At 41.3% G+C, this 13,908-nt stretch overlaps 1 protein-coding gene across 1 annotated transcript in view; it reads left to right on the top strand.

Annotated features, from left to right (window-relative positions):
- Window positions 1-5,424: 5,424 nt before the first annotated feature.
- The window catches only part of LOC117267337 (disheveled-associated activator of morphogenesis 1), a 46,999-nt gene continuing 38,515 nt past the window's right edge, over window positions 5,425-13,908 (top strand). Inside the window, exon 1 of the mRNA XM_033643190.2 lies at window positions 5,425-6,102. The gene's annotated coding sequence lies outside the window, so the exon portion shown is untranslated. The remainder of the gene's footprint in view (window positions 6,103-13,908) is intronic.

The following is a 13,908-nucleotide window of genomic DNA, read 5'->3' as shown; positions in this document are numbered from 1 at the left end:
CTCTGTAATGTGTGTGCCCAGGAATTTGAAGCTGGACACCCTCTCCACCCTCTCCCCATTGATGTATAGTGGCAAATGGGCATCCTGCTTCTTCCTGAAGTCAAATATGAGTTCTTTTGTTTTTTTTGATGTTCAGAGTCAGATTGTTTTCTCTGCACCACACTGTCAGCCCCTGTACCTCCTCTCTGTAGGCCGACTCATCGCCTTTGGTGATCAACCCAACCACAGTCGTGTCATCTGCAAATTTAACTATGGTGGTGGCGTTGTGAGATGGTACACAGTCATGAGTGTACAGAGAGTAGAGGAAGGGGCTTAGCACGCAGTCTTGTGGCTGAGTGTCAGAGTGGAGGAGCAGTGAGGGCCCATCCTGACCGACTGTGGCCGGTTTGTCAGGAAGTCCTTAATCCACAGGCAGGTGTTATGCTGTATGCCCAGGTCGGACATCTTGGTGAAGAGTCTGCTGGGTAGGATCATGTTAAATGCAGAACTGTAGTCCATAAACAGCAGCCTTACATATGTCTCTTGTTGCTACAGGTGATGCAGCACAGTGTGGAGGACTGAAATAGCAATGTTTTTCAGTTTCAGTTATATATTGGGGGGACATTTTGGGCATATCTGAACACTGGGGGGGACCTCAATGTATGTAGTGACTACTGCCCTGCCATGGTGCAGTTGATAAGTGTACACAGCTTGTCGTCATGTCTTTACAAGCTTCAACACTGTTTTTATCATCTGAATTTGGTGATAAGTGTTTTATATTCTGAAAGCTGAGACTATGTATTTAAAATAAAACACAAGCCCAAAATGAAACCTCAGAGAGAACTGCTCTGACAGCCTGCCACACTTGGCTGGTGACTTCTGGCCTCCACCGTGTTTGTTTTGGTAACATTTGGTTTCGTTCTCTTCACCATACAACATTCCATCACAGACGATGTAATGTCATCTGAGCCGTCTCTACGGAGTTTTCACATTTCTTTTCTCTCTTGTCTCATAGTAAGTTACAATTCATATTTGGTCTCCCTTTCTCTGTCCTTCAATGAGCTGCGTTGTGACATTCTAAATGAACTTGTAGATTACCTTTAAATTATATGCTGATACGTCAGGCTTTAAATGGTGTGCTTGTACTTCTCTGAATCTTGACATTGACATGACATTATTAATAGCTTTTTGCCGTAATGATATAGTAGAAGAGGAATTTTAGTTGGGCAGTGAGGAGTTGAGTTAGTGCTTTAGATGAACCCAGAATGATTCATATAGTTTCTGGTTTTAGTGAAATATGAATCGTGCAACCTTAGACAAAGCTGTGAGAAAGGGTTGCTTCTGAGGAATGACATTTATCACAAGTGGGTGACACATTTGGATATATGTTGTGTATTTTTGCCTGAGTCTGTGTAGGGTTTTAAATTGTGTGAGACAGTGTCTGATGTTGTTCGAGCATTTGTGTATGTGTTTGAGGCTTTCTTCTCTGAGGACATGTTGACCATTGACATTCTAAGTGCATGTGTGGAACCTGCTATGATTCCCATATTTAGTGAAGAAGCACCAGAAATTAGAGTTTAGATTCTCTGCCCGGCCCAACCCGGCCCGCGGGCCCAAGCCGGGTCTGGCCAGGAGCCCCCCTCCCTCTGACGGGCTCAGGTCGGGCCGGTCAGATATGACTTTTTTTTTTTTTTTTTTTTTTTTTTTTTTTTCTTAAAGCTATGATTTGATAATGTTATAGGTTATGTATTGTAGCGACCCTGCAGTAAATGTTCTGTTATAATGTCAATGTTCTGTGAGTTAATGGCATGTTTGGGATTGAATGAGGTGCGGGGTGCGAGTGTGACGGGGATGAGGGCTGTGTGAGTGCGCGTGCTGGTGTGTGTATGAGTGAGCTGGAGGAGAGAGCAGCAGTGCACAGTTGGAGTTACAGCTAAGTTCTTGTTTGTTGGTTGTTTTGGCGTGGTTACGGCCAACAGTAACCTGTACTGTTCAGCAATAAACGGTGGTTTAATTGCCGAATAACTGCGTCATCCTTCCACACGTCCAATGTTGCAACATTGTGCGCGCACAGCCCTTCACCACCTGGATCCTAAAATAAACACCTGTTTTATTACATAATCATGCTTCCGTATTGCGCCATTCATTAAGATCCTATATTTCTGTCATTCAAATAACAAGAATTGTGGTTTAATACTCTTAATTATAACAGCCAACTTATTGAAAAATGTCGGGTTTAAATCGGGCTCGGGCCCATAATTACAGTTAATTTTTTGGGCCCGATCTAAGCTCTACCAGAAATGTACGTTTTCTGCTGCTGTGAAAGGATTTTTTTACATCAATGTCTGTGATATCCAGAGGTAAAACAGCTTTACACATTATCTTGGACTAAAGGCCCTGACACACCAAGCCGACGGTCGGCCGTCGACCAAAGTCGGGCCGTCAGTGAGTGTCTGTCGCCCTAGTTTTTGCAGTGTGTCCCGCACCATCGGCACTTCGGCGTTGGCGGCTTTTCGGCCGATTGAGTATGTTGAATCGGCGGCGGAGCTTGTCACTCTGATTGGCTGTTCAGGTTTTATTTCCTCGCCCATGTAGCGGGTGAATCTGCCTGTAGTGAAACCGGGGCTAACAGGTGCTTCCTCCTCAGGCTCCACTTCACTCAGCTGCCCGACAGACCCGCTGGTTCTTCCCACTTTAACCTGAATAAAACCTAGCTGGGAGCGGCTAGTGGAGTGTTAGCCGCAGCATGACCGGAGGGAAGCACAGCCAGTTAGCCTCCGCTAGTCTCTGAGCTAGCCCCGGCTCTCTGTTTGGATCCAACCGGAGCACCAAGCCCTGGTTTGTTACTCAGGTTAAAGTGGGAAGAAGCAGCGGGTTTGTCGGGCAGCTGAGTGAAGTGGAGCCTGCGGAGGAAACACCGGGACTGTCTGGATGTGATAGTCCGTGGAGGTGCTGTGGTGCTCGGCTGCACAGATAGGAAACCCCTCGGCTGACAGGATGTATCACTCTCTCACTCCGCTCTCTCTCACACAGGCGCAGAATGTACGTGCTACTTGGCCGTCGGATGTAGTCCGTGTAGTGTGTTCAAATGCAACTGACACAGGGCGACATGAGGCGACGTAGACAACGCAACAGTTGGCTTTCGTTGCCGCTAGTTCTTTGCTGTCGGTTTGGTGTGTCTGCACCTTTAATGAGAAACACATAAATTCAAAAGTTGAATCATTGAGTCATTTTTATTATACATGTGTAAGGGCTGACAAGCGATTAAAAATGTATCTAATGAATTACATGCTTTGTGATTAATTAATCTAAATTAATTGCATAAATCAATTTTAGTATTAAAAAATTTCAATTCAAATGAATGTTGGCACATATGTTGTAGTAAAGCTGCTGGATTTTGGACATATTGTCCCCCTGTCCTGTACCACCGAAACTGGTCTGCAGTCTATTGCAATCCATTTGGCAAGAGAGTCAGTTAGTTAGTCACAGTTAGACTTACTCAGTTTGTGTCTGAACACCTGATCAATTGTAGCTTGATGAGGCTGGCTGCTAGCGCTAGCATCAGGGACTGCGCTAGCTCGGACCTCCAGATTCACTGCTAAATGCTTTGCATTGAGGTGATATTTCAGGCTTGAAGTACTCAGATGGTATGAAAATGCCTTACTGCAGAAAGTGCAGAGAACAGTGCTCCTATCAACAGTTCCATCTGGGCATTTTTAGATGTAAATGTTCCATTCACTGAGCCAAACAGCTTTGTCTCATCTGCCTCCATCATGTGACAAAACCACTGTGGCTTTCAGTGACACGTCGGGTCAAAGAGCAGCAGCGTGAAACACGATCAATCAGCGTTCATTTTTTTTTTTAACACATTATTTTTTTCTGTGATTAATTAATCAAAATTAACATGTTATTTTCACAGCCCTAGTACATATACATGGAGTTAAAAATGATGACAAATTATTTATGACTAGGAGAATTACAACAATAAATGCCAGCATGAAAGCATGAAAGTTCATTCTGTAATTTGATGTCACTTAAGTTTCACTCATTATCTTTATTCTTGTGGAGATTTTAAACACATCTTACACCTTCAACAGTGAATGGAGTTTGCTCAGTTAATTGTAATGGAGATGGTGCAAACATACGGAAGCGTATTGCATTCACTTGACAAATAAAAAAAGCCTTGTTTTTCTGAGTAATTTTTTCCCTGTTTTTCGTGGTATTTTTTTTTTCTGTTTTTCGGGGTATGTTTTTTTCTGCTTATTGTGGTAATTTTTTTCTGTTTTTCGTGGTAATTGTTTTTCCTGAACGGGGAGATGATATACTTCAAAATCTTGCGAGAGATAAGGGTAAGGCACGTAATTAGTTACACACAGGGTATGATAATCTAGCCATGTTTTCGACTGCATCCTTCTAGTGTAGGCCTATTGCTCAATGTAACAGGTTAGGTTAGTAACAGATTGTAACAACGTTAGCTGACAAACGTGTATGGGCATGATTTCAGTTGTCAGGTAACGTTGTTACAACCTGTTACTAACCTAACCTGTTACATTGAGCAATAGGCCTACCTACACTAGAAGAACGCAGTCGAAAACATAGCTAGATTATCATACCCTGTGTGTAACTAATTACGTGCCTTACCCTTATTGATCCTGTAGTTGAAATTGTCTAGGAGCAGGAGCAAGGATGCAAAATACATCCATGAGCAGGAGTCACCATGGATGCAGGGGTCACTTGCAGGTGCCAGGTGGGAGCTCCTCGCGAGATTTTGAAGTATCTCGTCTCCTCGTTCAGGAAAAAAAAACAGGGAAAAAATTACTAAGAAAAACAAAAAAAATTACACCAAAAAAACGAAAAATAAATAAATTACTCAGAAAAACAGAAAAAATTACTCAGAAAAATAGGGCTTTTTTTATTTGTCAAGTGAATGCAATACGCTTCCGTACCAACAAGTGTCAACATGTGATCTAAGTATTTTTTGGTAAGAAATGTTTGTGATATCCAGAAGTAAAACAGCGTGTTAAAAAAAAAAAAAAAAAAAAAATCAGAATAGCAAACAGGAAAACCTGAGATTCATTGGGTAGAAAAGGAGCAACACAATAGTTACATTTGGACAGCTGCCCTGGCAAGGTTCTGATCCAAATAGACAAGCTTCTAATGACAGCCATTTCTCACTGACAGTGTTTCCATCACTTGTAATATGTTGACAACAGAGCATGATCACATGAGAGCAGGCTGATGACGTAACAATGCTAATAAGGACAGTCACAGTTAGTAAAACTGGTTCTAAAGGGCTGTGCAGCAATAATCATGATCCACATCTCCTCATTATCAGACGTGATGAGACGCTGCACAGATATTACCACTTGACTGTCTCTCTCTCTCTCTCTCTCCCACACACACACACACACACACACACATGCACGCACGCACGCACGCACGCACGCGCATGCACACACTAAGCAGTGGGTGAGGTCTTGGTGTGACTGCCTCCACCAGGAATGCAGTAGTGTGTGTTTTGAACTCGCCACACTGTACAGTCTCACCCAGGCTGATCTGTCAGTTTCTCTCTACATTCTGCCTGACAGAGAAACAGAAAGGCAGACACACGCACATACACACACACACACACACACACACACACACACACACTGATCAACTCTCAACACATCAGAATGGAGCAAGGAAAAAGAGAAGATAAGGGGATTTGTATTTTCTTGGACACCTGCAGTCTTTAAGGAAATGCCTGTCTGAATCAGCTCCCGGTGATTTCTCTCTCTGTTGTGGATTTCCTGCTTACCTACTTTCTAACTGAACAAACTTCTTGTGGATCAGGATGGCGGACTCTGTTTGAACATTTGAATTCAACTCTAGCTCTACTGGAAGTGCCTCAGGCTGATTTAAGTTTCAGATTTGGTGCTGTATTTTCAAGTCAAATCTGTGTCTGTGGAGTTGAAGCTTCATCAGATTTTTATTCCCTTTTCGAAACATATTTTTTCCTTATTTATTTCTTTGGATTACACAAAACATCTAAAATATATAATGTTCAACGAACTGCTGCTACACACACTGCTGAGGCTCAACATGGCATCTCCCTGCATCACATAGAAGAAGATCAAAAAGGTAAGACACTCATGATGATCCACATACTTTATGTAGAAGATGATGACAGTATCACTCCAACTGTCCCCCAGCACAACCCAGCCCTCTGCAAAAACCAGAATAAATCAAGAACCAATAAAATAGTTTCCAGTTCCCGCTGGAACTTAAATGTAAAGTAAGTGTAAGGGAACAACACATTTAGAGGAAAGGAGAAATAGATAACACTCTTGAGCATTTTTCTAAATACAGGGTACAGTACTGTACAGCTCTGTCTCCTGGAAATTAAGTTTATATACAACCAATTCAAAACAGCAGATAGATTTTGATGGAAACATAATGCATAGCAAATTACGTTTTCTATTAACATAATGAGAAAATGTTGCAAATTAACGTACCTGGCCAGTTGCAAAAATGCTGATACTGAATGTATCAATAAAATGTTCACTGACAATGTATTTCAGTTGTTTTACACCAAAAGGCAATCTTACAATACAATATTTATGTAGTGACTACAGTGTTGTTTTTTGCATGATCTTTCCCTAACTGTGAAGGGGAACTTTATCCATTTTCAAAATTCAGGATTTTTTTTCCTATGGTCTAAGGCAGTCCAGAAATATTAGCAAATATAAACATCTCTCTCTCTCCCAAATCCAAAAACTAGAGTGCTAAAACTCAAATTTGTGATATCATAGGGCAGGGGTGCCCAAACTTTTTTGAATGGGGGCCAGATAAAATAATCATGGGTTTAAAAAAAAAAGTGAGACAAATGCAACCATTTTTATCTTTTAATGATTTACTTGATGCCTGTCTACAATGCAGTGTATGATAGTCCTGTCACTGTGAGGTGAAAGGTAAAAATGCGAAGTGATCTTGCTCGATTAACCATTATTGTGTGAAGGGCCACATATGGTATATTTTGAAAGTCAAGCCGAGGGCCAATTAAAATTGGTCTGCGGGCCACAATTGGCCCCTGGGCCAGACTTTGGACATGCCTGTCATAGGATACAAAGTTTGGAGCTGCTCCACAGACGATGTATGGTGAAAGATGTTCTAGATGACACTGAGACACTGAGATTGGGCTTTAGAGTGTCTAAAGCCCAATCCATCCATGACACAACATTTTAATATAATGTCAACACAAATGCCCCGGATTGTCAAAATGAATGAATGAAAAGAATGTAACCTCTTCCTTGGGTCATTAAAACATCAAAAAATCCCTGAAACAACACAGAAGATATAACCTCTGGTTCCTCAGTGATAGCTACAGTACAGGCCTGGGTGTTATCCATCATTATTTTAAGACCTAAATGCTGTTAGAGAAAAAAAAAAAAAAAAGAACAAATATGTCATGACAATAAGTGAATGCTACCCTGTAAATAGTCGGTGGTCAGTGAGCTGAAATAGGTGAAACTAAAAAGTTTCTGTGTCTGACCTTGAATGTTTGTGTTGTTGGATTTTGGAACCTGACAGATCTTCTATCTGGAGCAAATATTTGGAGTTCAAATAAAATGTGCACGGGCTTGCTGTGGCATTTAGTTTGTAGTTTCAGTTTGGTTCCGCTTTAGTTATTCACTTATCTGATCCTGTACTATTGAATCTGTAAAATGGAGGTTGAATGTTTCAGATTGGAGGATCACATCACAGGATCCTTGCCAGCAGACTTCTTAAGACCTGAAGTTCCCTCCACTCAGATATGTGTTTTAGTCACTGTTTCTACGCAGAGTCAGTCTGACATGTCTGAGCTTCACTGGGCAGAATAATGCCTGTGCAGAGTTGGCTTTCACATCCAACTGCTTAAAGGGCCAGTGTGTAATATTTGGCATGGGTTATTGTCAAATCTGAATCTGAATCTGAATATTCTACCCATTAATATGTTTATATAAGTGTATAATCGCTATAAAATAAAATTCGTTTGGTTTTTGTAGCCTTATAATTATGCTTTTATATATATATATATAGCAAGGGCCTTGCTTTAGAGAGGTCGCCATCTTGCGCCGCCATGTATGTAAGGCAGCCCTAGCGGACAATCCAGCCAGCCAGAGAACGCGTTTCGCATGTATAAATAAACCAACGAAGAAGACAGCGGAAGGAAGGAAGAAGGAGGAGGAAACAGCAGAGAGTGTTAGTAGTTCGTCGATAGAGTGTAGTGAAAAGTTTTTTTTAGTTATAAAGTTTGTGAATGGACCACACTTACCACACAACAGGAGAGAATGAACCCGAACCGTCATCTGCGAGGAAAAGAAGACGCAACTTCACTCCTTGTGATACACTCTCTGCGGCGCTTTTCCTCCTGATGATATATCTCCCCAAGGATGGTAGCACCGAATCCCATTCTGTGCAGCAAAATGGGAGCGGAGGATTCAGCCTCTCTTCTCACCCGCTCAGCATCCAACACATGGAGTTCCTCATCTGTGTGCTCCGGCTCAAACAGGTATGGCTCTGGATCTGTGTCCGCTACAAGAAACTCTTCAAAATCGCGTTCAAAGTCGTCCATTGCAGCTACTATAGTCCAGAGATATTGCTAGGCTAAATAAACAGCTGAGCACTGTTTACAGGCTACGCTGTCAGTCAGTGTGCGGGCTGGAGATTGGTGGAGCAGAGAGGGGAGGGGGGGTCCCCACTTGGTATTGTAAACGAGTATGTGTGTATGGAGTGTGTGTGTTACGCTAGAAGAGTCAGAGTTTGGGACGGAGTCTTTTACCCCCTGGAGTGTTACCGGAGTTTTTGGAGTGCTCAAATAAACTGGCCTTTTTCCCGAACGCTCCTCTGGTCTCCTGCTCGTGAGGGATTCATTACAATATGGTTTAGATTTCTAAATAAACATTTACCTCATCGCTAGATAGACCTACTCCTGAAAAACTTGTGTCTGTGCAAGGCTTTTTGTCCCTACGAGGCCACCGTCATTTACCCGACGGGAGGGGTGAGCGAGTGAGCCCTGCAATCTAGAATTTGGCCATTGATGTCACTGTTTTCAACCCATTTTACACACTGGCCCTTTAAGAGAGAAAGTTTTAAAATGCCACATGAAATATTCTTGTAGTATAATGTGTATTGTGCAGAAGTGTACAGACACCAACAACTTAATGCTGTACTGCACCCAAATAGTTCTAAGTGCATTTTACTGTCAAATGTCTGACTGAAAACCTACCAGCTCCCAACTGGCAGATGTAAGCCACTCATTGACATTTAAGCAGTCTAATGTTTGACTTGAGAAAAAAATGTATATTCATTTTTGATATTCTGTGGCAGCATGTATAAAAATGCTGCAGTGAAATTCTGAGGAGGTACCAAAATACTGTATAATACAAACTACCTGTTACACAATGATGACACATTTGAATCAGCTGTGATAGAATTGCATAGTGGGAAGAATTATTTTGGCACTGCTGGTTCCAGAATTTAAAAGGCTGTTTTTGCTTTTTAATGATTGCAACAGTGAAAAAAAACCCAGCTCAGTGGCCTTGTGGTAGAGTGTCCGCCCTGAGACTGGGAGGTCGTGAGTTCGATCCCCGGCCGGGTTATACCAAAGACTATAAAAATGGGACCCATTGCCTCCCTGCTTGGCACTCAGCATCAGGGGTTGGAATTGGGGGGGTTAGATCACCACATGATTCCCGAGCGCGGCACCGCTGCTTCTCACCGCTCCCTCAGGGGATGGGTCAAATGCGGAGAACAAATTTCACACATTCAGGTGTGTGACAATCAGTGGAACTTTACCTTTACCTTTAAAAGAAAAGGCTGACCCTGCTGTACAGGAACCAGTGAAGGGAAGCAGGGAAACTTTGCTGATATTCAAACAGGTGTGTGTCATTGTATCGTGCGTTGAACTGCGTTGAACGACTTCCCCAGGAGATCCCTGTCCTTCCAGCAGTGGAGGCACACAGGCCACACAGCTGGTTCAGTATCGGCAAAGTTTCCCTTTATATTCATTGTCTTCTGTTGCAAAGACCAGTGATGTGGTGGTTCACTTTTTCACTGTGATCTGTAGCCTATAGTTTGGTTTTAGCCTCTAACTATCTCTGTCTTTTTAACCTGCTTTTGCTGCTGAGTGAGTTTGACATCCTGGATATATCCTTCAAGCCATTTTGTAGACCCGTGTCTGCTCTCTCTGGAATCACTGTTTCATTTTTCCAAAAATATGATAATATTTCTTCAGGGAGTGCAGTTAGTTACAGTGTGGGCTTCATGCTGAACTCCAACAGCTTGTCGGACCATCACAAAGGGCCGGGGCTTAGCAAAGGGTCAATTTATACAATGTAAAATGCCATAAGCTTGTGCTAATAATGTTAGCATATTGCTCCCAACAAAAATCCCGCCCCCCCTCTCAGAAAATAGTTCCGACGTCCATGGACAGTTGTTGTGTCAGTGAACCTTGTGAGCTGTAATGGAACAGAATTTTGTAACGTTACCTTTGTTAAATGTTGCTGTTGTCCCTGGCTTCATATGAGTAGAGGAAAAGTCTAGTCTGTACAATGTAAAATGCCATAGGCTCGAGCTAATAACATTAGCATGCTGTAGTTGTGGGGAAAATGTGTCCAGCAAAAAAACAAGTGTCTTTCTGTTTTAGCACAGAAACACAGTGCGTTAACAAGTATTAGGACTCTGAAGAAATTGTGCCGAAAATTGTTTCTGTTCAGATGGACATACCACACAATTCCTGTGTTATTGTAAAGCCAATCCCTGTTCTTTTTTCCTAAACCCATGCACATGCTTATGTTGCCTAAACCCAACCACGTGCGTTTGTTGTTGAAGGAAAAGAAGGTGAATTTGCGGTGTTGTACCAATGTAATGTGTTTATTTTGAACGAGACTGTATGCAAACTGTACATTTCCTGTGAAAACAGAAGTGTATTTTGTAAACACACAAAGCATGTTACAGGCAGAAGTTGACACAGCGTCGAAGAACATCAGCAACCAACACACCCAGGGTACCTTGCACGCCATATCTTGACGTGAAAAGTCCATGACCAAACCTCGATATGTGACAAGGTTGGAGTGAAAATGTGTTGGATGGACCAGAGGAGTTGACTTTATTCCTGCAATGTAAAAAAAAAAAAAAAAACCTTCCTCCTTTGATTTATTTGCTCTTATACCTTGCACTGATACTGAAAGTTTGACTTTGTATTGTAATTTCAAATTAATCTTTAACATATTGACATTTTTCTCAAAATGCAGAATTTTGAGAATAATGAAAAACTTCCTGCTCTCATTTTTTCCTTAGATCTGGCCCTAATCAGGCCCCCACAAAGTGTGCAAGGCCTTGAGGCCAACTGTCATTGTGGCCCAAAACTTTTTCCCATTCACTTACACAGCAAAAGACACATCTATAAATCTGTACACGCACTTCCGTGAGAGAAAATAACTCTCCACACCAGCAGATTGTGGTAGTCCCCCCATTAAAAAGGGAAACTGGAAGACCAACAGGTAGGATTGGAGATGCTAGTTAGCCAGTTAGCACATTAACAACCGAACACAATGTTAAAAGAACAAAGGATATTTACCGTGCACCAGTGAACAATAACGCAAAACATTCCTCCTTCTACTCACTGTACTTTATTTTGTGTCAATCCTACCCACACTGTCCTGCTGTCTCAAATACTCACAACACCAGATGAGGATTAATCTGCAGCTGAAAATAGTCCCCATACAATCATTATTTGCTCCTCCTGTTTGAGTTACTAAAACTGCAGTGTCCAGTTGTTTTGGGAAGTTAATAAGTGTTTTTGTCCAAAATGAAACTATATAATTGTGAGGTGTTTTTAAAGATTTACGTCTCCAGTAAGAACCAATGGGCTTGGATCTGAGAGCTACAGGGGGGCAAAGGAAGTTATTAAGTATTAAGAGACGGACTGAGACATTATTAGTTTTGATCTTTTGACAAATGACAACTATAGAATAACACCAGCCTTATTCATTGAGACTGAGGACTGCAGACTGTGAGATGGAAATGGCTCATCAGGAGAAAGATAGAGAAGGCTTCTGTTTTTCTGCTGGATGAGGCAATGTGGTTTGCAGCCTCATCAACAACACACATTACTGTTGGGAAAGAACACACTCTAGCAAACATTTACTGGCTGAATCGTCCTTGAGTGAGACCGTGAATCCCCACCAGTTCCAGCGCTGCTGTTCTGTCACTGACACTGACCTTTGACTTCCTGTGTGGAAGTGGGGCTAAAGAAAATACGCTTCCCCTCCAATGATCAATAAAGTATTGATTAAACCCTGCGAACTCTGAGCTGACTGGTTCATCTGAACATCAGCATGAATTATAACCCTGTCATCATCAATCTATACACAACATAACCACACACACACACACACACACACACACACACACACAGTGCTGATCATTATTAGAGTCCTGCAGCTTACTGTAACACATTCACATGACTGAGGCAAGGTCACTGCCTGTGTACACTGTTATATACCAACAACACATGCATGGACATCAGCTGTAAAAGTGCACTATTTTTAGTTCTTTGTGATTTTGTTGTCTGTCAGTGAGTCGATCTGTCCGACACTTTGATATGGAAAAAATGACGTGTTTGCCATGAAATGAGTTTTGGATTTTATGATCCCCAGGAGATCATCTTACTGACTGTGGGCATTGCTGAGCTTTTCTCTACTAACAGCCATGGGCAAAAAAAATCTTCTGTAGTAACATCCAGTGGTGGAATACAACACTCACTCATGTACTGTACTGTTAAAGAAATACTTCACTCACATTCGCAGTGTTGGGCTCGTTACTCTAAAAATGTAATATATTACATTGTTATATATATTATATATATATTACTCAGTGGAAACTGTAATATTATCACTGAAATCTTTTTAGTAATTAGTTACACTACTCATTATTGGAAAAGTAATGTTATTACTCTAACTGCCCAACAATGACAATTTGTATATTATTTTGTCATGCTGTGTTACCTTGAATTCATGAAGAAAATTTTGTTTTTCTCCCATGCCTCCACAGAAAACAGCGGACATATTTAGCACCTTCAATTAAAACACAGTGTGAGGTATTTTTTAAGGATTTATGTTTTCAGTAAGAACCAGTGGGTTTGGATCTGAGAGCTTCAGGGGGGCAAGGGAAGTGAGAAAAATTAAAAGTATTAGTAGAGAAGAACTGAGAAATTATTGTTATATATATTATATATATAATTTTTTTTTTCATTAACTTTTGATCAGTGAAGTTGACTTTTGACCTTTTGAATATAAAATGTCATCACTTCATTTTATCCTGTTAGATATTTGTCATAGTTAGTGTATGAATTCTTAAGTTTTGGATAAAAAAAAAACAAAAAAAAAAAACATGTTTTGTGAGGTCACGATGACTTTGACCTTTGACAAACAAAATCTATTCATATCATTCTTGAGTTTCAGTGGCCGTTTGTGCCAAATTTGAAGAACTTTTCTGAAGGTGTTCTTGAGATATTGCATTCATAAGAATGGGACGAATGGACAACCTAACAACATAATGCCTCCGGCAACCATCAACTAAGAATCCCAACTGCTACTGAGGGAGTACTATCCTCAGTGGAAAACAAAGCAGAGGAAAGGACCTGGCACCAAAAGAAAGTCCAGTAGAGTCGAGTTGAGCTGAATATGCAGTAGAAATTCAGCATTGATCTTCTACTCATCCCATTGGACAACCTTTTAGTGTTCCGAGGCACCCTCTCTAGACGTTACATTTATCATTGCTACTCCCATTTGGCAGAAAGCAAACACAATAATCAGCCCCCTGGATTAGCTGTTGTTGTTGCAGATCAGCTGAAGATACGTCTCTACAGGCTATTGTACCTTTAGAATTCTATGTAACTGACAT

Source organism: Epinephelus lanceolatus, chromosome 15, assembly GCF_041903045.1.
Source record: "Epinephelus lanceolatus isolate andai-2023 chromosome 15, ASM4190304v1, whole genome shotgun sequence".
In the NCBI taxonomy this organism is placed as follows: domain Eukaryota; kingdom Metazoa; phylum Chordata; class Actinopteri; order Perciformes; family Serranidae; genus Epinephelus; species Epinephelus lanceolatus.
The sequence above is the reverse complement of the archived record's forward strand: the minus strand, read 5'-3'. Positions and strand labels throughout refer to the sequence as shown.